Source organism: Protopterus annectens, chromosome 8.part0 (genome assembly GCF_019279795.1).
Source record: "Protopterus annectens isolate FY-2018-M chromosome 8.part0, PAN1.0, whole genome shotgun sequence".
Taxonomy (NCBI): domain Eukaryota; kingdom Metazoa; phylum Chordata; order Ceratodontiformes; family Protopteridae; genus Protopterus; species Protopterus annectens.
The window spans coordinates 1,122,457,510-1,122,483,305 of record NC_056741.1 but is presented as its reverse complement, the minus strand read 5'-3'; the positions used below and the strand labels follow the sequence as shown (position 1 = coordinate 1,122,483,305).

General features: G+C 39.3%; 1 protein-coding gene across 1 annotated transcript in view; it reads left to right on the top strand.

The window, feature by feature from the left end:
• SHE (Src homology 2 domain containing E) overlaps window positions 1–25,796 on the top strand; it is a 1,455,638-nt gene that overhangs the window by 40,245 nt on the left and 1,389,597 nt on the right. The gene's annotated exons all lie outside the window — the stretch shown is intronic.

Sequence of the window (25,796 nt, the reverse complement as noted above, 5' to 3'; positions counted from 1 at the left end):
TCAGCCGTCCAATCTGAATCAGGGAAGATCCTTTGTTATCCCCCCTCCGGTGGCCACCCTGACGACAGATGCCTCCCAGACGGGGTGGGGGGGGGGGGCATTGTCTGGGCAGGTTAGTTCAGGGTTCTTGGCTTCCAGACGAAACCTTTCTCCATATCAATGTATTGGAAATGAGGGCTGTACTTCTGTCCCTACAGGCCCTCCACAAGTTTCTCCCTCAAGGCATTATCGCTATCCACACAGACAACATGTCGGTGGTCTGGTATCTAAACAAACAAGGAGGGACCAGATCTTACCCCCTTTGCAGAGAGGCCATGAGGGTGTGGGAATGGGCTGTAGCTACCAACCGTTTCTTGGTAGCGACCCACATTCCAGGGAAATCAATATATTGGCAGACAGATTAAGCAGGACGATTCTCTCTCCTCACGAGTGGTCCCTGAACGAGACAGTAGCAGCTCAGGTTTTCAGAAGATGGGGAACCCCGTGCTGCGACCTATTTGCAACACCACAAAACGCAGTGCAAAAGGTTCTTCTCCTTGACTCCACGTCAGGGGGAGGCAGCTATGGATGCTCTAGTCCAACCTTGGCCAACAGGACTAATTTATGCCTTTCCTCCGGTTCCACTTCTCCCCAAAGTCATCCAAAAAGCTTCTCGATTGGGGTCCACAATGATACTAATTGCTCCGCACTGGCCTCGTCAGGTATGGTTTCCCTACCTGAAGAAACATGCTGTGGACGATCCTTGGTTTTTGGATCTAACTCCGGATCTGCTGATTCATCAGTCGGGACGACAACACCAGTCCCTTCACACTTTGAAATTGACAGCTTGGCTCCTCCACTTCCAACTTTAGTCAGAAATCACACCTTAGACCCGGAAGTTATTCACATTTTATCTTCGGTCCACAAACCCACCACTAACAAATTGTACCTCAGTAAGTGGAAGAGGTTTGCTATCTGGGCTCAACTCAGGGGCTTAGACCCTATCACTGCCCCGATTCCAGAGGTTTTGAAATTTTTAACATCCTTGTTTAATCAAGGATCTTCAGTCTCTACTATTAAAGTCCAACTAGCAGCTATCTCCAAATTTCACGAATCCATGGACCCACCGTTGATGAGCAGCAGATTATGCAAAACTTTCATTAAAGGTGCTGTGCTGTTAAGACCCCAGTTTTTCATCCTGCGCCCGTGGGATCTTGATTTGGTACTTCGTGCCTTAACATGTTCCCCTGTCGAACCGGCTGCTACATGTGAGTTAAAATATCTGTCTTGGAAAACTGCCTTCTTAGTTGCAATTACCTCTGCAAGAAGAGTTTCAGAGCTTCAGGCCCTATCTATCAAACCACCGTACTTGATTTTTCACAAGGATAGAGTATCACTTAGGCCTAATCCATCCTTTGTTCCAAAGGTTTGTTCTAATCTCTGTCTCCAACAATCTCTAGAGCTACCAGTTTTCTTTCCAAAATTCTCAAATGAAGCCGAATACACCTTCCATAAATTGGATGTTCACAGGCAATTGCGCTTCTATCTAGACAGGACTCAACAAATTCGAAAAACAGACCAGTTGTTTGTGTCCTTTTCAGATAATAAATTGGGTCAAACCATCACGAAAGCTACTATCTCCAAATGGATTAGAGATTGCATAACTCAGGCTTATTCTTCTTCAAATAAGCAACTTACAACATCTATCAAAGCTCACTCTACCAGAGCTATGGCTACTTCTATTGCTTTTCATTCCAAGCTCGCTATCTCTGAGATTTGTGCTGCGGCTACTTGGTCCAACCCGCACACTTTCATTTCCCACTATAAATTGGATGTGGCATCTAAAGGGCGAGCATCATTTGGTTCCACGGTACTCAGGAGTGTTTTCCAGTGAGCCACCCAGGATTCAGGTGCTAGGGACGCTGTCCCATCAGTCAGAATGTAGGCGAGATAGGATCACATAACATCTTTTAGTTATGTACTCACCATAACTTCAGATGTTTGGGATCCATCTCGCCTACATTCCTAATACCCACCCTCCTTCCCCCTGCCTTGGAGATCAGAAGAGATTGAACGGTTTTGAGTTCTACTGTTTTTATCTTGTTTCATCTGACTATGTTATATAAGCAGTGCGTGCATGTGTGCATGTATGCGGACAAACTAGATCTGGGGGACTGGTAGTGGTGCATCCTGGGATATAGTAAGCTCAGCCAATTAGAGACTTCGCTCTTTGGCATAAGCGTGCCGAGTCGGAGCCGAGGGATCGGCTCCGAACCCATCAGTCAGAATGTAGGCGAGATGGATCCCAAACATCTGAAGTTATGGTGAGTACATAACTAAAAGTTTTCAGCTATCCTCCATGACATGGGGGTAGAGCGGTTTCATCTCTTTTTGTCCAAGTGTAATTCCACCCCCCCCCCCCCTGTAATGAACATTTATAGGTGTGTGAATTGTTGGGAATGGTATTATACAACAATTACATATTCTTTGAAGGTGAATTTTTTCACCAGATGAAAGTGTAAAGATAGGTGCAGCATGTGCACCTTACTACACCAATCTGGTTTTATCTTTCTTGGAATTTAACCATATTTTTAATTCTGATTATCATTCTAGCTGGGAACTTTATTTACTTCCCCTTGATTTTATTTACATTCCCTTGATTATATATTCATTTTATGGGATGATACCAAGTCAACATTTTGTGAATTTCTGTAATATGTTAAGAACACTACATCCTTGGACTTCCAAGATGGCTGCATACTGATTAAAATCTTAACTTCAGCTATCCCAGTGTGAAAAGAGAAACTGAGAAAAGGGGGCCAGTGAAACTGTCTTTTTGGGTAAAATTCAGTCACTGGCTATTAAGTACACTACCTGGATGTCAACAAAGAAAAATTTAGAGAATCTGAAATAAAATGAACTAGAAAAGGTGAAGCAAAAACGCTGTCTGGGAAGATTATCAACAAAAAACAGCTCAAGCTTCAGCTTTGGTACAAGAGATGACTTCTAGTAATATAGGGGATAAAATAAATCATTTTATTTTAATCACGTCTAAGTACATATGAACACTGAAGGAGTACATCAACTCAGATAGCAAAAGGCTGGAAAGAACAGAAGATTTAACTAGGTATTTGGATGAACTGATAAAACTGCAAAAAATCAGATGTTGAAATGAAGAAAAAGCTGGCTGAGAATAAACCATCTCAAGAAGAGCTGTTTCAAAAGTGGTAGCATTAGAAGACAAAGTGAATAAAGAAAACCTCAAATTTCCTGCTCTACCAGTGAAACTGGAGGAAACCAACTGCATTAATTTCATGAAAGCACATATAAGCAACTGGATTTTCATTTCACAACATGATTTGTTCATTGAAAGGGCACATCAAGTGTATTCTCCTAACCTGGCTTTGAGACAACAGCCAAGACCTGTGTTAGTAAAGATGCAGTCATATCAGTGGAAAGAGTTGTGACAGAAGAGAAAAGTATTAAAAACTGGAGACCGCAGTGTGTTTTTGTGTTTCTGGAAAATGATTATTCACTCTACACCAGGCAGAACAGAAGCAAACTAATCTCAGCAATCAAGCAATGTCAAGAAAGTGGGAGATTTAAGCTACTGCGCCCAGCTGTGTTCAGAATATTTTTTCCTGGAGGATCGAAGACTCTTTTTTCAATAAACATCTTTATTAAATTATCATGTATGACATAGGGAATCTTACATTTATATAAATGAAAAACAGGGAATCTTACATTTATATAAATGAAAAACAGAGAACATTCACACCACTTTAGTTGCAAACATTATACAACACAGACACCATTGAAACAACTGCAGGTGCAAACATTATGCATCACTTATAATCTATCCAGTCATTGTCAGATAAGCATTATATGGTTCATTCAAATCCTACCACTTAAACCTCATTCCTTCTCTGCATATATTGTTCCCACAATTACCATTTCTTCTATGTAGTTTACCCTGTCCCTTTTCTAAAGATCCCAATTCCAATTGCTTTATCTCTGTTACTATATTCACTGCTTCTAGTAAAGTTGGTTTAGACTTTGATTTCCATTTTCTAGTAATTGCTTTTTTGGCAGCCACCATAATTAGACTCAGCAAGGCTTTCCTATGTCTAGGCAATTCTGATTGTGTATCATAGCTCAAAAAATAATTTCCCCACTCAATTCAATCTGCTCACCCAGCATCTTCAACAGAGCAGTTTACAGGGAGTCTGCCAACTCATTACCCTCCCAAACCTCTTTCTTGTCGTGTCACCTCCAACATTTGCTATCCACCTGAGGAAAAAATCTTTGGAATCTACTTGGGGTATACCCCATGTAAACAGTTCCAGGCAAAGATCCTAACTCTTCTAGACTCTGTTGCATATTTAGGAGATATACATATCCCCCCCCATTGTCACTTTGTGAATTGCTTATCCAATCTCTCTTCCCAATCTTTTCTAAGCTCCTCTGATTCTTATAATTATTATGCAATATTTTATATGCGCTACTAATTATTCCTTTTTAAATGGCAGCTTCTGTTCTAGATTCTATTAAAAACTCTAGTAGTGATGGTCTTTCATTTAGGACCCCCCCCTATTTCTTTCTCTTTGCCTATACTCTAATATCAATCCTTGATATGGAAGGCAATCTCTAACTTGCAGTTCAAATAAATTCTTGGTCTCTTTCCGTTCTATTACCTTTCCCTTTCTAGTTATTTGCTCCCAATACCTTGGTTCCTTTGCCAGTTTTCCCCAATAAATTCCAGCCCCATCTTGCCTGTTATCTGTATCCCTAACCACAGTCATCCCTATCTGCAGAATCTCTTTTCTCCATTCTCGTGCTGCTTTAGTTCTTAGAATACTTCCTGCTATTTTATGAATATAATACTCTATATGATTTTTGTTATTTTGAGCCTGCATCCAAAATCCCACTCTCTCCTTATTTGTTGAGCTTCCCCTCATATCATAATTCCTTTCCACTTTGAATTATAGTTTTCTGCTTGTGCTATGTATAAGAGCCTTATCTGTATTGCTCTAAAATACCCCCTCAATTTGGGTAATCCTAGTCCCCTTTGTTCTGTTGGAATAATCAGCTTATCCCACTTGACCCTTGCTGTCTTCCCTTCCCAGAAAAAAATCCTTCAACTCTTTTTTTTTTTTTTTTTTTTAATTGCTATCCACATCTTCTCCTCTAGTTGATAAAAGTATGCCTGACCTGTGTATAAGACTAAAGGGACTAAAAACATTTTAATTGCTTGTATCTTAGTATCTGCGTTCATATAACAAAGCTTTCAGTTATTCAATTTTTATATTATCTTCTGTTTAGTCTCTTCCCACATATCCACAGCTGCCACAACAGAGTAATTTCTAATCCATACTCCGTGTGTGTACATAATTTACCGCTATTGCCTTTGTTTTAGTTTCAGTAATTTTGTATCCTGATAAGATTCAAAACTGTCTTCAAATGTTCCACAACACTGTAATGTCTCTTTCTGGTTTTGTTATATACAAAATAACATCATATGCAAATAGAGCCAACTTTTATTGACTACCATGTCATTTATATCCTTGAATTTCTGAGTCCCGTATTTTCTTTGCCAATGGTTCAAAATATAATGCAAACAACAAAGGGGAATGTGGACAACCCTGCCTGTTTCCTCTGCTCAAGCAGAAGTTGTCAGAGAAGACCCTTTCCACTTTAATTCTTGCCTCCAATCCCTCATATATACTCCTAATCAATTTTATAATTGTATCAGGGAAAGCAGATGATTCATATCTATCAGTTTTGGTATCACTTTTGCCATTCTTTTAGCCATTATAGACATAAACACTTTATAATAATGATAAAATAGAAACAGCAACTGCTAGCATATACGCACCAAAACGTCTCTAAAAATAAAGTCCTTGTAGTAAAAAAGAAGACGCTGATGGCTGTAATCTCCAAAAAAGCCTTTACTAGTGCAAAACACAAGCGCTTTCACAAACTAGCTTCTTCAGGTGTACATCAAGCACTACAAAAACACACCTTTTATACCGACACACATAATCACCTGATCAAGGTTCATAATTGCAAAAACTATAAAAACCAAGAAATATATATAATTTCTCAAATACATACATATAATACATTCATACTAAAAATATATAAATACATTTAATACATATAAAAACATCATGTTAATATTCAAAAATTATCTTTTCAACGGCCTCCTTTTCAATCTGGGTTTTAAAGGGATACATTCGATGCGTTCTCTGAGATGTCTATCTGTCTTGCCAATATAAAACTCTGCACATACCCTGCAGCTAGCTAGATAAACAACATGTCTGCTGTCACATGTCGCAGAAACACGAAAAGTGTAGTCCTTGCCCTGATCTGGATGATGAAATGACAGACCACTATCTATAAAACTGCACCAATTACATGATCTACATTGAATAGTGCCAGTGTATTCTCCATCTAACCTAATCTCCTTAGGATAACATAATCTCTTAATTGATTTATCATTCCTATAACTGATTCTCGGTACAGTATCAACTATACCAGCTATGGTACTATCTGTCAATAGAACCTGCCAGTGTTTCCTAATGATATCAATATATCTATTCACATCAGCTGTATACTTCAGGGACACTCTTAACCTAGTATGTGCAGACTTACTCTCTGGACGTTGTAGTAGCTGTCTTTTCTTAGAAAAATAGAGTTTAGCCTCTGCACCTCGCTTACTAACAGCTAATGGTATATTTCTAGCTAGAGTTTTGTCATCATAGCCTCGCTTGCTCAAAAATCCAGCAGACATGTTGTTTATCTAGCTAGCTGCAGGGTCTGTGCAAAGTTTTATATTGGCAAGACAGATAGACATCTCAGAGAACGCATCAGGGAACATGTTTATAACATCAGGAAAGGTAGTAATACAAATGCACTTGCTAAGCATGTAGCCAGTACAGATACATCCCATGTTTTTAGCTTCAGAGTTATTGGTTTACTTCATTAGAGCCTTAGACAAGGTGATGTCTGTAATAGGACTGTAAACTTGGAAGCTACATGGATTATAAAATTGAGGAGCACTGAAGGGCATGGGCTTAATGAATGCATCCCTTTAAAACACAGATTGAAAAGGAGGCCGTTGAAAAGATAATTTTTGAATATTAACATGATGTTTTTATGTATTAAATGTATTTATATATTTTTAGTATGAATGTATTATATGTATGTATGTATTTGAGAAGTTATATATATATTTATTGGTTTTTATAGGTTTTGCAATTATGAACCTTGATCAGGTGATTATGTGTGTTGGTATAAAAGGTGTGTTTTTGTAGTGCTTGATGTACACCTGAAGAAGCTCGTTTGTGAAAGCGCTTGTGTTTTGCACTAGTAAAGGCCTTTTTGGAGATTATAGCCATCAGCATCTTCTTTTTTACTACAAGGACTTTATAATAATGGTTTAGTATTGAAACTGGCCTGTATGAAGCTGGATCGATGGATGTTTACCCTCTTTAGGTATTACAGTTACCACAGCTTTCTTCCCAGTTGCTGATACTTCTCCTCCTCTTAAAATACTGTTAAACAAAACTTTCCAGATCTTTATCAGTTTTTTTTCCCTCTTAGCTTCAAAACTTCCATAGGAATACCATCTATTCCTGGGGACTTTCCAGTAGATTGGTTATACATAGCCACTCTTATCTCATCTCTTACTATCCTAGTAGTAATTGAGCCTCATCTACCTCTAACCTTGGCATATTTAATTATTCCATAAACATTTCAGTTTGTAGGTTTATTGATTTTCATATTTCTTTGCTTTATACAAACTTTCATAAAATTTTCGAAATATTTCTAATACTTTTACAGGATCTCTTGTTATCTTTCTTGTTATAGGCTTTCCAAGCTTTGTGATAGCCCTGTCCACTTTCTGTTGCCTGAATCGTTGTGCTAACAGTTTTTGTGCTCTAGAATTATTATATTTTCCATTATATGCCTCCCAGACACATCTTCACTGTTGCAAACCAAATTCTAGTCTCCACGTATAAGTAATATTCCTTGCTGAAAGCTGATTATTTCTCCCAGAATTTTCTTAAGCTCCATTATAGCAGTTTTAAGCGGGATGTACATCCATGCCAATGTCTTCCATTATTATCTTTTGTCATCTATCACTATTGGAGCTCCTCTTGCAATTAATATAAGTACTCCTATTTTCCTTTGCCCAGATATTTCACTGAGTAACCATCCAGAAAATCTTTCTTTATGAAATTTACAAGTTCAGTTCTTTCCAGGTGTGTCTCCGGTAGCATAGCTATTTGCAGTCTCCTTTTTAATATGATTCACTATTCTTCTTTTCATATTTATGCATAAGACCATTCAGATTGAAAAACATTATAAAAAACATAATTTTCTTGTATAGTTATTATTACCACCTTTATGTATAACTGCTCTTATGTTAAATGTCTAGTTCCAACATTTATGTTACATGCATGTACTTTTCGGCAGGTTGGTCTTGTTGTTTCTGGTCATATCCATTTGAGCCTATGCCACATTTTACATACTTTTTCTTTGAAAGCCCTGAAACAGAATAAACAAACCTCGCAACCCCCCTAAAACCTATTAACTTAATAGGAGCATTTTTCGCCGGGCCACCGCTGAAAATTGGCTTTGTTCCAAGTCACACTTTCCTGGTTAAATATTAAATAAGAATAAATAAATATCACACAAAACTATGTACATTTTCAAATATTGAAGTTTTTGCTTCCCATTAAGAACAAAAGTTCAAAGCTGATAGCCATTCAAACAGGCTAGAGTTAACAAAAAAAAAAGGTTAGTCATGCTAAGATGCATTGTAGAGCCTGTGCTACTAGTAAGTGCTGTTTGATTTTGTCTATCTTTATAGCTCTCCCAACTGAGAAAACACTTGAATGCTTTCAGCAAATACTTTTTCCAAGCCATTTCTCTTTATCAAATTGTCTTCTAGTGACATGCAAACGAGACACAAAACTGCTAAGGGTACCTTGTTTACCAGACAAAAGCCTTATAATAGTCAGTATTCTTTTTCATTTACATGCTCTGTAGCAAACTTGTTACTGGATAACATCTAGGGTCTTAACCCAGTCATTTCCCTATGCAAGTATGGGAAAGCGTACACTGATTTTCTGCCATTCTGTCTTAACCAGACCTTTTGTCTCTCCCCCACTTCTCTCTCCCACTTTTTTACATTACAATGCCTACATTTCTTAAAACTGAACAAAGAAAAAGAAAGCAGAAGGGAGAAAAAAAGCACCTGTTTATATTGGTATCCCCATTGCATTTAAAAAAAAAACTGAGAACTTTACTTAAAGTATAATTGATTTTGTCTTATCTTTAAGCCCTCCCAACTGGGAAACCCCTGGTTTGCTTTCAGAGAATAGTATGTCCTAGACAATTTCACTTTTCTTGTGTTTTTTTTTCCCTCAGTCAATCCCCTTCCACCAGACTGTCTCCAGCTGCAGAGTTTCTACTAAGTATATCTGCCTTTACTAGAAAAAGGCCTCATAATATTCAATATTCTTTTTTCATTTACTTGTTCTCTCTCTTAAAATTAATTAATCTAAGGTCCTCAATGCAGTCATAGCCCCATGCAAGAAAGAAAAAAAGCACATTAATTTAAACTTTATTATGCCTTTTTAACCATTTTTTCTACATTGCATTGCTTATATTTCTCAAAACTGTAAAGAATAAAGAGAGGAGGGAGAAAAGGAAAAAAAAAACTACGCTTGTTTAAAGTTCCCATTACATTTAAAAATAGCATGCAAAGAAAACCATACACCACAAATACAGTACTATTAAGAAAAGAAAACATTTTATTTACTTAGCTTTCTCCCCTCTTTTCCCCTCCCCAAAGCATTTTTCCAAACATTAATGGCATAAAGTAGGGCATATACTTTAGAGTCCCCCACAAATCCAAGAAATGTTGAAAAAAAGTCCAATATTTCCAGATTTTCTTGTTTTGTCCTATTTCACAAATATAATTATTGCATTGCAATCTCACATTGAGTTACTGGTTTTATTACTGTTCTTCTCAATTTCCCAGATCCTGTCTCTGCTTCATTTCCATCAATCTCTCGATTCTTGCAGTCAACTCTTGTGTTCCCTTCCTTCTCTCCATTTTTTGTTGAAATACTGGAAAATGTTTCACAGGTACAGTCTCTCTGGGGTCTTTCTTACCAGAAGAACAAGAAGCAGAATCATTTTCTGTTACACAGCTTACATTTTGTTAGACATACTTTTGTATTTCCTCCTTAGCATGCACTTCATTAAAAAATGATTTTGTACCTCTAGAGAAAAATATGTTAAAGACAGCTGGATACAGCAGTTTGAATCTCACACCTGCTTCTCAATATTCCCTGAATAGTGGAATTAATTTACTCCTCTTCTGCCTGGTGTGCAGTGAGTAATCATTCTTCACAAACACTTTGCTGTCTCCCACTTTTAGTATTTTGTCCTCCTGCCACCGTTTTGTCAAAATCAACTCCTCCTGCTGATTGGAGTATCTTTACTATTAAAGGTCTAGGTTACTTTCTTATAGCTAGGTTTGGAGAATACACACAATGTGCCCTTTCAGCTAACAACTCCTGTTGTGGAATACTAGTCCATTTGCTTATTTGTGTTTTCATAAAATGAATGCAGTCTGTTCCTTCCAGCTTCTCTGGTATAGCTGAAAATCTCAGGTTTTCCCTATGTGCTCTGTCCACTAATTCTATTATTTTTTGAAACTGCTCTTTCTTCATTTTGACCTCTGATTTTTGCAGCTTTATTATCTCATCTGAATATCTGTTTAAAGCTTCTTCCATTTTCCAGCCTTTTGTTGTTTGTGTTGCTATACTCCATCAGTGTTTTGTTTAGTTTAACCAGGTCTGTATGCAGTTGTCATATATATTCCTGTAGGTTATTCGTCACGTATAAAGGTTGCATTGCTTTTTGCTGAACAGCTGCGAAACTCTCCCCAGTCAGTGTTTCTTCCTCACTTCTTGTAGCTGATTTTTTCCAGGTGTTCTGTATTTCTTTATTCCTGGCATACAGGCAGTGCACTTACTAGCCAGTTACTGAAATTTACCCATAAACACAAGTCTACTAGCCTTCTCTGCTGACTTTCTGTTTTCACACTGGGAGAGCTAGAAACAAGCTGTTACTCAGTGTGCAGCCATCTTGGAAGTCCCGATCAAAGGCATTTTTTGATGCAGAACAGGCTAAGGTGGAAATAGTTTATCCAACAAAATGTGAGCCAGCAAACATAAGAATAATCTGCTTCTAATTCTAATGACAATAGAACTCAGAGAGATGTTGCCAGTGAAACATGTTCCAGTATTGCACATGAGTTGAAGAATCAGGAGTACCTTGGATTTTATTTATTTATTTATTTGTTTGACATTTGTTGCCCGGGATAGTCTGACTGAACTTGCATCCTTTTTCAATGGAGGCCTGGAGAGAAAAGCTTCACAGTACAAGTTATTCAAGTAAAAAATTCGCAGTACAACTTAAGCAAGTAAAAAATTCACAGTAGACATTATGCAATTAAAAAAAATTAACATGAGTAGAGTAAAACAATCACAATAAAAAGTGTATATAAAAATATGGTAGTACTGATGACAAATTGCAGTACAAGTAAAGGAACTCTGCAAATGAGGCATTTCAAATTTTTGTGCATATTGAGGAGGTGGGTAAGAATAAAGTGACAGAAATCCAGAATAATTGATTGTAATGGTAGAGTATGATGATTATAGTAGTTAGTTTGGTAAGTTAGAGTGCGAGGGGGAAATAGGAGAGGGAGATAGAGGAAAGAAAGGGAGTCAGTGTCATTACTGGAAGGAAGTTAGTCAGATTACTGGAGGCAAGAATTTGGAGGGGTATGGATAGTAGTAGTTTATCACTGCAATACACAGGAAGTTAGAGAGAAGATGGCAAAAATGTGGAAAAGGAAGAAGTAGAAAGGAAATGGAGGGAGAAGAATAATGGAGGAGAGAGGGAAGGAATCGGGATGATTGCAGTGGCATCTCCAGGTGCTGTATAGGTCATTTCTGAGAGTTATCTTAATTTCATGAGCATGGGTAATAGTTTTGAGCGGCGTGGGAAGCTTATTCCATGATAGAGCAGGAAGGTAGCTGTAGAGGCTTTGTCCAAAAGAGTTTTAGGTTTATAAATCTGTAAGAGAAATTAGTCTGAGGTTCTGTTGGAGCGTGGTGGGTTATAGAGGGAGACGAGAGGAAATGCTGTGGCAGGAGGAATGTTTGTTTAGAATAGTGTGGATGACGAGAATCTGAGTAAGTAAGAGTTAGTTAGGAAACTCTAACTAGTTGAGAGATGGGAGAGCAAGATGATGTGATTTTTGGTGGGAGGTTGGCTGCAAATCTGGCAGCTTTGTTGTATGTGGTTTCAAGTTTGGATAGTAGAGAGAACTGTATGTTAATAAGGATTTGAGAGCTGTAGAAGAGGTTCGGAAAAAGATGAGCCTGGGTGAGTGAGATTCTGGAGTTGGGGGTAAGGAACTTTCTGTTTCTATAAAGAAGGCTGAGCATTTGGTGTTGTGTTTTTTTTTTTTTTTTTTTTTATATACAGTGGTGTACTTGGAGGACAAATTTAAGTTGGTTCTCGATAATTACTCCAAGGAGCTTTGTGTAGGGTTCAGATGAGAGGGAGATGCTGTTAAGGGAAGAGATGGTGAAAGAGGATTTAAGATGGTAGAGAGGTTTAGGTAGGAATAGTAGGAGTTTTGTCTTTTTAGGATTAAGTTTGAGTTGGTTGTTAGTAAGCCAAGTTTCAGGGAGGTTAAAGGAGGTCTGAGTGAGCGTGGGATTAGAGGGGTTGTCTGTGATGGTGATGATAGTGGAGTCATCCGTGTACAGTATGTAGGATGACTGAGGACAGGATGTGTAGAGTTGATTCGTAAAGATGTTAAAAAGAAGGTGGGGGGCTCGGATTGAGCCTTGTGGAATGCCAATTTTTATAGGGAGAAAGGGAGATAGAGCAGAGAGCCATTTGATGGATTGCTGTCTGTTAATGAAGTAGCTGGTAATCCAGAAGATAGTAGCAGGGGGAGGTTTATTTGAGAAAATTTGGACAGCAGGATAGAGTGGGAGACAGTGTCAAAGGCTTGGAGAGATCTACGAAGAGGTAGGGGACTAGTTTATTATTGTCTTTGGCTAGGGAGATGGAGTTAGTAAAGGAAATGAGAGAGGTAATGGTGCTGTGGTGGGGGCTGAAGCCATGCTGGGTAGGGGTGTTGAGGTTTTCTTGTGTGAGAAGACAGGATTTCTTTATGTACACAATGCTCAAGAATTGTAGAGAGGGGAGAGAGTATGGCAATTGGGTGATAATTAGAGAGTTCTCCAGAGTTTCCACTTTTGTAGATAGATATAATGTAGAATTTCTTCCAGAGAGTTGGGACAGTGGATTCAGAGATTGAGCAGTGAATGAGGATGGAGACAGCATATGCTATGGAGTCGGCAGCAGCCTTTAGGAAGAGAGATGACAGGTTGTCAGCTGATGGGAAGCATGGTTTAAGTTTGGGAAGAAGTATTTAATGTAGCTAATAGGGAAAAGGAGTTAGTGAGAAAAGGCAGTTTTGTAGTGGGGAGGTGGAGGGAGGTGAGGAATTGCTTGGGTTGGAAGATGGCATAAGTTTGCTAATGGTATCTATGAAGTAGGTATTGAAGATGGAGGCAGTTTGATGTGGTGAGCTATTAGGGCAGGGGTTAGGTGTAGATGGGTTTCTGGGGTGGAGAATTTGGTTGATAGTATTCCAGAATTTTTTTGGATTACTTGGTTGTGTAGTTAGGAGTATGCAGTAGAAGTTTTTTGTCATTTGTGTTTTCTTGACCAGGTTATGGAGTTTCCTGTAGTTTTTGAAGTGTGTGTAAGGCCAAGTAGAAACTGTCTAAAAAAAAAAAAAAAAAATCAGAAATGCAGGTAAGTTTGTTAGTGATTTTCTGGTAGAAAGGGTAGGGGAAGAGTGGTGAAGAGTAGGAAGTGTTACGATTCTGTAAAGTAGAAAAAGTTTGAACATAGGGTGTAGATTAATGGGAAGATAGTTTGCTAGGGATGGGAGAATAGAGTGCAGAAGAACAAGCAGAGGCAAGGCACTATAACTGTTGGAAGTAGTTAGGGACCTAGGGACAAGTATAGTACAGAATAGAGAATAGAATTATCTTGCAGTTCCTGCAGTACAGAAAGGTGATCAGGAATTACAGTTTGGGCATAGATTGAAGAGACTAGAGAGCTGGGGTATGAGGGGCTGGAGTTGAGCAGTGGTGATGTATGAGGTGCCATTGGCTAAGCAACTTATTGATGTTTGGGTATGCAGTATAGTTTCTACATGCATTAGGTAATAAGACAGTGAATATCCAATTACAGGGTTGGAGCATCCCACAGGAGGTATGCAAAGATTTCCTTCTGCAGTGAAATTTGTAAGTTTTCATTTATTGTTCTAGTTTTTCTAACCCTCCGAATTGGTTGGCAGTGGGGGGGTGGTCAGAGTTGGGTTTGCAGCCTGGTAATAAGAGGGAAAAAGAAGGGAGTCATTATAAGAGGATAAGAGGGTGAGACACAAGGTGGAGGGGAAGTAGGAGAAGTAATAGGATGAGGGTAAAATTAGGTATAGGTGAGTGAGGAGCAAAAGGGTAAGAGAAAACGTAGATACAGAGTGACACTTTATAGGCAATAAATCAAACAAATATTCTATCTTACTAGTAGAATACATTTAAAGGCAAGCAAACGAGCTACAAGTCATAGTATTCAAAAGGCAATAGCGATGTATTGAATAGGCAATAACATACCACTGAAGGCAAACAAGCAGGCATACAAACATAGTATTCAAAGGCAATAAGAACAGTTAAGGCATGTGGAAAAAATAAAACCATGGATAATAAATGCTTCTTCAAAGCAGCTATAAATTTGTAACTGTTACAACTCAAAAAGAAAGCTTTATATTACAGCCAGTTATTGGGTTGTTATGTAGTGAGAAGCGCCATGATCCTGGTAGCCAACAATTATGCAGAGGACATGTTTTGCAATGTAAAAGAAGCAGAGAGTAATAGTATTCCAACACGAGCAATGACTTTGGTATCCGCTAATTAGGCTACATGACTCCAAGTTGCCCAAGCGGTCACACAAAGTTGCTACCATGAAGTTAAGTCAGAGGCAAGCCAGTGAAAGTTAACAAAATGTGAAACCAGCTGATATACTAAACTACCCATTATAGTACAGGACTGATTAAATAAGTAACCAGAGCTTGCTGACTAATTGCTTAGAATCTGAGATTTGTATCCAAAAAAATAAGATAATACAGTAAAAAATGCTAATAGAATACAAATTAACTTACTTAGTTAACACCAAAAACGATGAAAGTGAAGTCAGAAGCAGAAAAGGCATTTGTACATCATCAATGCAGGTCTGTGGGATGGGCTGAAGCAGAAGAGGGGAGGAAAGAAAGCACGTCAAATACTGATCGCTGATTTAAACAGCTCAAGGCATCTAACCAGAGTGTGGTGTTGGGTGATGAAGATGAACAGGAAGACCAGCAACACTGAAGTTTGTAAATAAATGAGAGACTAAAAACCATCAATCATATTTGTGAAATGTGGTTTTGCAAGAAAAAGTGGTTGAGAATAAGTGGACTTTTGTTGACTTTGTTAAACTTGTGGGTGGATTGATTGTAAAGTATATACCCCATTTTATGCTATAAATGTTTAAATGGGCATTAAAAGGGAAAAAGAGTAACCAAGTAAAATAATTTTTGTTCTTATTAGTATTTGTACAGAACACTTCATGATATAAAGTGAATGTTATATATAATAAAGCAGTTTTGTGTAGTGTGTAGTCAGGTGTACTTTAAATGTGGATGAAGAGTCATTTCAGTGACTGTTGTATATGTTAAAATATTAAAGTAAACAAGTATTTTTTAGTTGTAAAAATTATAGGCTTTGCAGTATAACAAGAGTATGAAGACTTGGCAAAAGCAAGTTTACTGTGAATATGCTGTGATCTTGGGCTGCTGAAGTGTGGATATGGTGTAGCAGGGCACCGATTATACTATATGGTTGTAAACAAGGTTTTTTTTTTTGTAAGCAAGTAGGCTAGAAAAATAAGACAAAGTGATGAAAGCCATTTTCCCATTAGCAAATATTCAGTGAGAGTCAAGAAGGTCCACAGCTGAAGGCATGTGTACACTCTTCTTAGTGAAACTGACAAAGATTCATTGCTGGCTACTTTTACATGGAGACAAGCTGTCTGAAGGTGGAAGCATTTCATTTTGAGAGTTCTGAGCATTCCTTGGTGAGGGAAATGCAACATATAAAGACAAAATGGCAAGAAATTCAGTGGAAAATTAAAGTGTGAAATTATGGAAAGTGAATAAGAGATACCAGCCTCTCTAGTGTCCTTATTATTTTTAATGTATTGGAACGGTATACAATTTAATTATATTTAAATATAGCCAGTGCACTTTTTCTTCGGTTAAAGGTTAATGTTTTCTGAAAGTATACAAGATGTTTTTCACATATTGGAGTAGAATAGAGATAGGAAAAGAACAGACAGCAATCAGTGTAGGTGGGAACTTGGGCTGTAGCATGCGCTTTAGCATGGGTAACCTTAATTTTTAAGTTAGGTGATGCCTATAGGTATAGCTGTCGACTTGGAGCAGTTGTTCTTATCTGCAAGGTTAAACTTCATTATGTGTTAGTTCTAAGATAATAAGGGATGGGGACATTGTGAAAATGTATTTAGATTTTAGTTTGAGGATTGTCATTAAAATAAAAAATCTTGAATGTGACATAGGTTCAAAGAGAAATGAGAAGAAACAACTGCATAAAAGATCTGCCTGCCACACATTAGGGTATGTGTGCAACACAAATGTTGAAAATGCACATAAAAACTGTCATTTATAATAGGTGAGAACAATAGCTTTTTATTATAATGGCTACGCTGTCAGTTGTATCCTGGAAAGTAAATGGCTTTACGGGTATTCACATAAGGGAAGAGTATTAAATTATATTAAAAAATGCAAAGTGCAAGTAGCAATGCTGCAGGAGGCACATTTGGAAAGAAGTGAGCATCTGCATTGATAAAGAAAGGATTTCAGAATTGATATTCAGCAGAATATCATGGACAAAAGAAAGAGGAGTAATTAAATTAATTGCTAGAGGGGCTCCAATAGTGGTAGAAGAGGAAAAAAAGACACTGGTAGATTTATGGTAGTAAGTAGCTATTTGCAAGCAGGGTTGCCAGATTTCCAGCCCCCCAGGTAGGGACAAAAAAAAAAAAGAAAGTCTATCACGGCAAGTGAAGACCAAAAAAAAAAAAAGGTCTTTAATGCTGGACACAGTTCCACATTAAAGAACTGAGCTCACTCAGTAGCTCTGCACTAAACACAGAGCTTCTTGTGTTTAATGCATTGCAGTTCTGCATTCAACACGAGTAGCTCCGTGTTTAGCGATTTTTGATTGGCCCGTATACCGGCATATGGGCCGATCAAAAATCGCTAAACACGGAGCTTCTCGTGTTTAATGCGGAACACAAGAAGCTCCGTGTTTAGCAATTTTTGATTGGCCTGTATGCCAGGTATACGGGACAATCAATCAAAAAAAAAAAAAAAAAAACGTAGGCTGGCCGGGATTTAAACCGGCAGGGCGGGACTCGGGATCAGGCTGCTGATCTCGGGACAGTCCCACCCAAATAGGGACGTCTGGCAACCCTGTTTGCAAGGGAGGAGGATTATGCTGGCCTATGTTTATAGCCCATCAAAAAAAACTGCTGTTATGGAGCTTAAGAAATTTTTAGGAGAAATAATCAGCTTTCAGCAGGGAATATTACTTGTAGGTGGGTACTGGAATTTGATTTGCAATAGTGAGGATGTATCATGGTGACTTAAAAGGGGAAATATAACAAAAGAAGATAGATTTCTGAGGAAATTTATGAAAATATTTTGTATGGAATATGTGAGGACAGTAGTAGAAACTCCTTTGCTGACTGGGTTAGCCCCAGTAGGCTAGTAACTTCTTTTAGGTTAGACAGGAGGTGGTATTTATACTGCCAGGGAGAAATTGGACATTGGGAAACTTCCCCTACTTTTTTCAGTAGGGTGCCATAAGATCTCTTATGTCTACCTGTGCTACCACCAACTCAAGCAGATGGGGCCTCTGTTTAACATCTCATCCAAAGGAAGAGAGAATGTCTTCAGAAGTTAAAGCTAGTGAGTGGGATAAAATGAAAATGGAGTTTAAAAACAGGGTAAAAGTAAAAGAGAAAGAGATATGGTTAATAAGTAATAAGAATTACTTACAAGGGTCGACAACGGTTAAATATTGCAGAATAAGGGAAATCTCACAGAACAAGAAGAGGTGTAAATACAGAATGCTAAAGAGAAAATAAGGGAACATCTGGATAATATGCATGAGTTAAAGATTGCTGTTAAGCAACTATTTTTTGACAATAACTCAGAGCACAAAATCTTTTAGCACAATAACTTGGGCTACAGAGAATAGAAGGGGTTGTCACCAAACTTAAGGAGCCAGTAACAAGAAAAATAACCAGAGATCCTGTAGAGGTATTTGAGATATTCCAGAAATTTTATGAAAATTTGTACAACGCAGAGAAATGTGGAAATCAAGAAAGGACACAAATGGAATATTTTAGGGAAGACTTAATTATGCCAAAGTTGGAGCTAGATGAGATAAAAATGGTGATGCATAATCAATCTTCGGGAAAGTCTCTAGGAACAGATGGCATTCCTGTGGATGTTGAGAAGTTAGGAAGGAAGAAGGTGATAAAGATCTGAAAGTTTTTTGTTTTAACTATATTTTAAAGGGACGGGAAGCACCAACATCTTGTAAGAAAGCTCTGATGGCTGCATTCCCAAAAGATGATAACCCAGCTTCATATAGACTGATTTTAATTTTAAACCATGATTATAAAGTGTTTGTCTATTATAGCTAAAAGAATTGCAAAGGTGTTGCCAAAATTTTTTATCTTTGTGGCAGGATTGTGCTGATTGGCTGCTGGCTCGTAGAGATTGGGTGGCCTAGGGTTTGGAGCAAGCACTCCTTGTTTCTTTTGAGCTTTTTTAAAAAAAGTTGTTTAAGTTTGTATCTTCTGGTATTTTGGATTTCTGCCTATACACACTGAGCCGAGTGGAGGAAGGGAATTGGCCACAACTCTGATCTGAGATATATAACAATAAGTATCCTGTTTTTTTGCTTATTTTTACTAGTTATTGCTTCTAGCAATTTATATATAGCACTTTTTATTGCCTGCTGCATACTTTTTACTGTATTTTATTGCAGTTAACTAATCTGCATGATTAAACTAAAATTGTCTGCCTTACAGGACCCACTATTTTCTCTACTTGTTAAGCACCTATTTGTTTGTTCTGATTCCTGCCAAGGAGTGTATCATATAATTGATTTGTTTGCAGTTAAAATCATTCTGTAGAGTCTCCTTGCTCCATTATCTGTTTAAAACTTTCATTTTGTGGCTCACTGCTGTTCTTCTGCTGTGATAAACATTTATGTAGTGTTTACTGTCTAAAAGATTGTAGGCTAGTAGCTGTAGTATTGTTCCCACCCAGTCCCAGTTCAGATTTGCTGTCTCTGGGTCTGTTTGTTTTTGCAGTGGTTGTTCTAAGCGCATGACCAGGCCATCTTGAATTAGCAGATGCCTTTCTGTACCTTTGTGGCAGGATTGTGTTGATTGGTTGCTGGCTGGTGGAGGTTGGGTGGTCTAGGGCTTGGAGTAAGCACTTATTGGTTCTTCTGAGCTTTTTTTAAAAAAGTTGTGTAAGGTTTTATCTTCTCATTTAAGCCCTAACTTTGAGAGGATTTCTGCCTATACACACTGAGCCGAGTGGAGGAGGGGCATTGACTACAACTCTGATCTGAGATATATAACTAATTATTCTGTTTTTATTTTGCTTATTTTTACTAGTTATTGCTTCTAGTGTTTTATATATAGCACTTTTTATTGCCTGCTGCATAGTTTTTACTGTATTTTGTTATTAACTAATCTGCATGGGTAAACTAAAATTGTCTGCCTTACAGGGCCTGATATTTTCTCTACTTGTTAAGCACCTATTTATTTGTTCTGATTTCCTGCCAAGGAGTGCATCATATAACAGATTTGTTTGCAGTTAAAATCATTATGTAGAGTCTCCTTGCTCCTTTATATGTTTAAAACTTTCATTTTTGGCTCACTGCTGTTCTTCTGCTGTGATAAACATTTCTGTAGTGTTTACTGTCTAAAAGATTGTAGGCTAGTAGCTTTAGTATTATTCCCCACCCTCCCTCTCTGTTGGTGTCTTGCTGTTATACTTGGTGGCTTTGCAATTGCCTGCCCCTACTGTAAATTAGATCTGGGACACTCCTCCCAGTCTATTGTCATTAGCTCATTCTACCTAATACAGAGAGAACATTTGAGAAGGCCAAACCACTCAGTTTCCTAACCTTGAATTATCTTCTGCTTCTCCTCTCTCCCTTTCCGTTACAAAAAAAATGTTGCTAGAATCTCTCTGCGTTCTGCTTAACTGTAACAAAAAAGTACGCTTGTTTCCTGCCTTTCCTATAACTAGTCTCATCCAGATACAGATTTGCTCTATCCAGGCCTGTCTGTGTTGGAGGGAAGCCTGCTAGCTTATCGGTGGGAGTGGTAATCACTAGGCAACCTATCTACCACATAAGGAGTCCTGATTTAAAAGTCCGCATTTGCACTTGTCCCCCGCTTCCTGTAACCAGTCTAGTCCAGATACAGATTTGCTGTATCCAGGACTGTTTGTAAGCTCCTGAGCCCCCCAAGCCTTTCTGTGTTGGAGGGAAGCCTGCTAGCTTATCAGTGGGAGTGGTAAGCACTAGGTAACCGATCTACCACATAAGGAGTGGTTCTAGCCCAGAAATTGTAGTTACTGGCCGTTTGGGCAGTTTTTCCATCTCTCTCAAATTTCTGATTTAAAAGCCCGCATTTGCACTTGTTTCCCCCCTTTCCTGTAACTAGTCTAGTCCAGATACAGATTTTCTGTATCCAGGACTGTTTGTAAGCTCCTCAGGTCCCCAAGTTTTTCTGTGTTGGAGGGAAGCCTGCTAGCTTATCAGTGGGAGTGGTAAGCACTAGGTAACCTCTCTACCACATAAGGAATGTTTTCTGGCCCAGAAATTGTAGTTATTGGCCGTTTTGGGCAATTTTTCCATCTCTTTCTTTCAACTTTCTGATTTAAAAGCCCACATTTGCACTTGTTTCTTTCCTGTAACTAGTCTAGTTCAGATACAGATTCTTAGTTTTAGCACTTAAATTTGCTTATTCGTGCTCAGCACTTGTTCAGAACTTGTTGTAAGCACTAAATAAGCTACAAGTTACCACAGCACTCAACCTTCCTCATTACCTAGAGGAAAACAGTTTTTGTACTTATTTACTTTCCTTACTTGCTTAGAGAAAAACAGCTCTTGTACTCCCTTTCCTCACTTGTCTAGAGGAAATAGTTTTTTATTCAGGCATGTCCAAGGGTCTGCTCCCAGTGTTTTCTCCTGTCTATCTGATGAATCTGGGCATCTTAGGGCAATATAGCAATTGCCTCATGTACATAGACAACCATCTCCTCCTACCGCCAACACTACAACCTGTGAGAGATGCACTTATCTAGCCAAACTGGAGGTAAAGCTCTCTCCAACCAAGACTGAACTTGACAGTCAAGATGAGAAGGTAAACACTTGCTTTACACCACACTCTTCACATAGTCCCACTAAACCTACACCACCAAAATCCGCATATAGAAGCACAAAAACATTCACGGAGGCTCTCAATAATAATCTGCTCAAGCAACAGAGATCTCCAAAGCAGAAAAGCAAGCAACCTCCACCCCCCAACACAACCCAAATGACACATAGCCCACAGACTCAGTGTGCCACTCAACCACAGCTCATAAGACAAAACAACCTTCCCAACACACTAGTCCTAGGTGACTCTATAGTCAGGCACACTGATGTCCCACTCACCAGGCTAAACAAAGAGAAGGTTACTGTCAGCTGCCTGTTGGGTGCCAGGATCCACTACATAACCCACGCACTCTGATCACTCCACAACAAGTACAAATATGACTCTGTCATTGTCCATGTTTGTGTGAATTACCTGAGAAGTACCTCCCTGGACTACATGAAAAAAGACATGGAAGAGCTCTCTGATCTTGTAGCCCAGGCAGGTATAACCCTAGCCCTGAGTAGCATCCTGCCATCACCCAGAATGATACTACCACTGTACAAGGAGAAAATGATTGACTTCAACAATTTGCTAAGCTTCTGGTGTCATTCTAAGGGGATCTAGTATCTGTCTGCCTGGGACGACATGGCCAACAGACCACAATGCTTTGCCAGAGATGACCTGCACCTGTCACCCCTGGGATTCTGGATACTAGCTAAGGCTCTTGCCGCCCCTATAGTGCATTTTTTAGACAAGGGTCAAATGACAAATTCACCACTGTAACAGGAACAGGCAATCAAAAACTGAGGGTAATGCTACTCCATGCTAGAAGTCTAAATCTCAAAATGCACTCCCTCTTGGCACTCCTTAAAATTGAGAACATTGATAGCTGTGCAGTGACTGAGACCTGGTTCAAGGCTCCAGAGTGCACCCCTGCATTACCAGGCTATAACTCATACCACACTTTTCAATCACCTAACCTGGACTGGAACACCAAAGGTGGAGGTGTGTCCATATTCATTAAGGATATCCACACCTCCAGGCTAGCTGCTCAGCATAATGCATCCAAGGTTATTCAAGTGCAATTAACTCTGGGCAAAACTGCAATCCAAATTGTAGCTTGCTACAGATCCCCCACCATGCCCCAGGATTCTCACTCCTCTTTTCTTGATATACTTGAAAATATTAGGGTTCAACCAAACGCCCTAATAATGGGCGATTTCAACTACCCCACCATTAACTGGGAAAACAACTCGTGTACCAACTCCTTTGCTCATTGCTTCCTGGAATTCATAAATTCCAATGCCCTGGATCAACTTATCCACACCCCCACCAGGGGCAACAATATCCTAGACCTAGTCATTACCAACATGAGTGACCGGTGTTCCACACCTGTCCTCGTTGGTCAGATCCAAGAAACCAATCTGGTGGTCCCCTGCCATAAATATACTCTACAACAGAAGGACGAAACTGTTGCAAAAGAGAGTAAAATCCTGGTCAGCCTCTGTAATAAGCTGAGATCCCTTATAAGATGCTCCAAAGCTAGCTGCGAAAACAAAATGATTCTAGGGACAACCACAAAGCATTCTATAGCTATGTCAAGAATCTCAATGGCGACACCCAGATCTGCTCTGAGTTGCAGTACAACGGCACAAAAATTACAGAACCAACTGATATTGCCAACATCCTGGCAGATAGGTTCAGTGCTAACTTTACCCCCCTCTCACCCCCTAAAGGGCCCATATCTATACAGGAAGAATGCAGAGTCCTTGTAATCACAACTACGCAGGTAAAAGCTGCACTCTCTAAAGCCAAAAACACAGCATCCATGGGACTGGACAGCATCCCAGGCTGCGTTTTACATGAACTTTGGAACGAACTGGCTCCCTACCTAAGCACCATGTTCAGTCATAGTCTCACATCAGGCTTTGTGCCCACTAAATGGCACACAGCAACATTTATCCCATTCCACAAAGGGGGAGCCACCACTGATCCCGGGAACTATCGCCCTATTTGCCTGACGAGCCTGGTCTGTAAGGCCATGGAATGTATCCTCATGGAACTCATAAACAAAGACATTGGTAATCTCCAAACTCTGGACCCCACCCAGTTCAGGTTTGTGAAAGGCTGATAATGCCTCCTGAACCTGATCGACTTCTTTGAGGCAGTCAACAAAGCTGTTGACAAGGGTAAGGTGGTTCACACAGCCTAGCTTGACCTCGCCAAGGCTTTTGACAACATCCCCCATTCTGGAATTATAGTTAAACTCCCTAAACTAGGTATACATCCCTATGTCACAAGATGGGTTGTCAACTGGCTCACTGACAGAACCCACACTGTAAAAGTTGCAGACTCCAAATCTGACTTCAAACCACTGACAAGTGGAGTACCTTAGGGTTCAGCCCTGGGACCTCTCCTGTTTGGTATCTACTTCTCTGAAGTACAGGCTAACACAGAAGACCTTTGGCTAACGAAGTTCGCAGATGATTGCAAACTAGAATCCACAGTCGAGTCCCCAAATGATGTGGACATCCTACAGAAGGGCCTCACTGAGACAGATGCCCATGTCAGAGCCATGGCCTCAAGCTTAATGCCAAAAAGTGCATTGTCATCCCCTTTGGTAAAAACTCTTTACTCATGAACTATCACATAGGTGGCAGTTTACTTAACGCCGAATGTGTGATGAGACCTTGGGCCCCAGGTGGACAGTAGTCTCTCTCTTGATAATCACATCGCCACAGTAGTCAGGAAATCCTTCTGTGTGGTACAGCTCATCACAAAAGGGTTTTCATCCAGGAAAAAAAGAGGTCATTGTTCCCCTCTACTCGACACTCATTAGACCCATTATAGAGTACAACTCACCTTTTGGAATGTACCTCACAAGACATCTGCATTAGCTGGAAAGGCCACAGAAGTACCTCACAAGGAGGATTACTGGCATCAAACAGATGCCCTACACTGATTGTCTCAAAAAAACTCCAGCTTTATTCTGTAGCATATCGCCTACTCCGAGGTGATCTCTGCCTAACATATAAAGCTATGTCAAACCCAGAACTGTTGGATGTGCTACACCTAAAGAAATCCCAGTCCTTCCGAGCTGCATGCTCTAGGGACCTAAACCTTGTCACCACAATAAACAGGACATGCTGGAGGGATAGATTCCTGTCCCAGAAACTTCCCATACTCTGGAACAAGCTACCCATCTAGGTCAAGCAAAGTTCCTCATTAGCACTCTTCAAGAAAAATCTTGATGAATGGATGGGAAATAGGAAATACACCCCATGGATCACTTCTGTGGCTCTGCTTGACAGGGTCACAGGAAAATAACTTTCTTGGGTGGCGTAAGCCAGAAAACCTTCTTGGCTAGGCTTACTTAGGCCCTTGGGCCGATAGCCTAGTACCTAGCTATGAACCTAAGATATGACTCAATGTGTTTTTTGTGGAGGGAGGCAAAAATTTGCAAAACATCCCTAAAAGTTGATGCTCTAGTCAGGGATCTGGTAACTAGTGTGGATAGTAACTTATTCTTTGACCAGCATTGTTCAAGGTAGTAAGAAAATCATTCTATGTTGCTCAATTTATAAGCAATGGCACGGCATCTAGGTCCAGAGAGGTCATCAGACCACTGTACTTGGCCATCATCAGACCCATCATAAAGTATAATGCCCCCTCTGTTATGTTCCTGACCAGATAAATGCAGCAACTGGAATGTCCACAAAGGTTCTTTACAAAAAGAATACAAGAAGTAAACACAATGTCCTTTGCTGATCATCTCAAAGCCCTGTCTCTTTACTCTGTATCATACAGTCTTCTGACCAGTGATCTTTGCTTGGCATACAAGGCATCTCTGGACCCTGTTTTGATGAACCTTTTGCACATGTGCAAAACAAACAGCACCAGAAATACTAGATTAGAAGACCTACATTTTGCTTGTGAAGTAAATAGGATATATTGGAGAGGCAGATTTGTTTCTTAGAGAATTTCCATTCTCTGGAACAGGCTCCCCATCTATGTGAATCAGAGTTCCTCCCTATCCCTGTTTAAGTGCAACTTGAACCAATGGATGAGTAATTGGAAATTCACCCCTGGTCTGGAGCCAATGTCTCTGATGGACAGAGTTAGTCAGT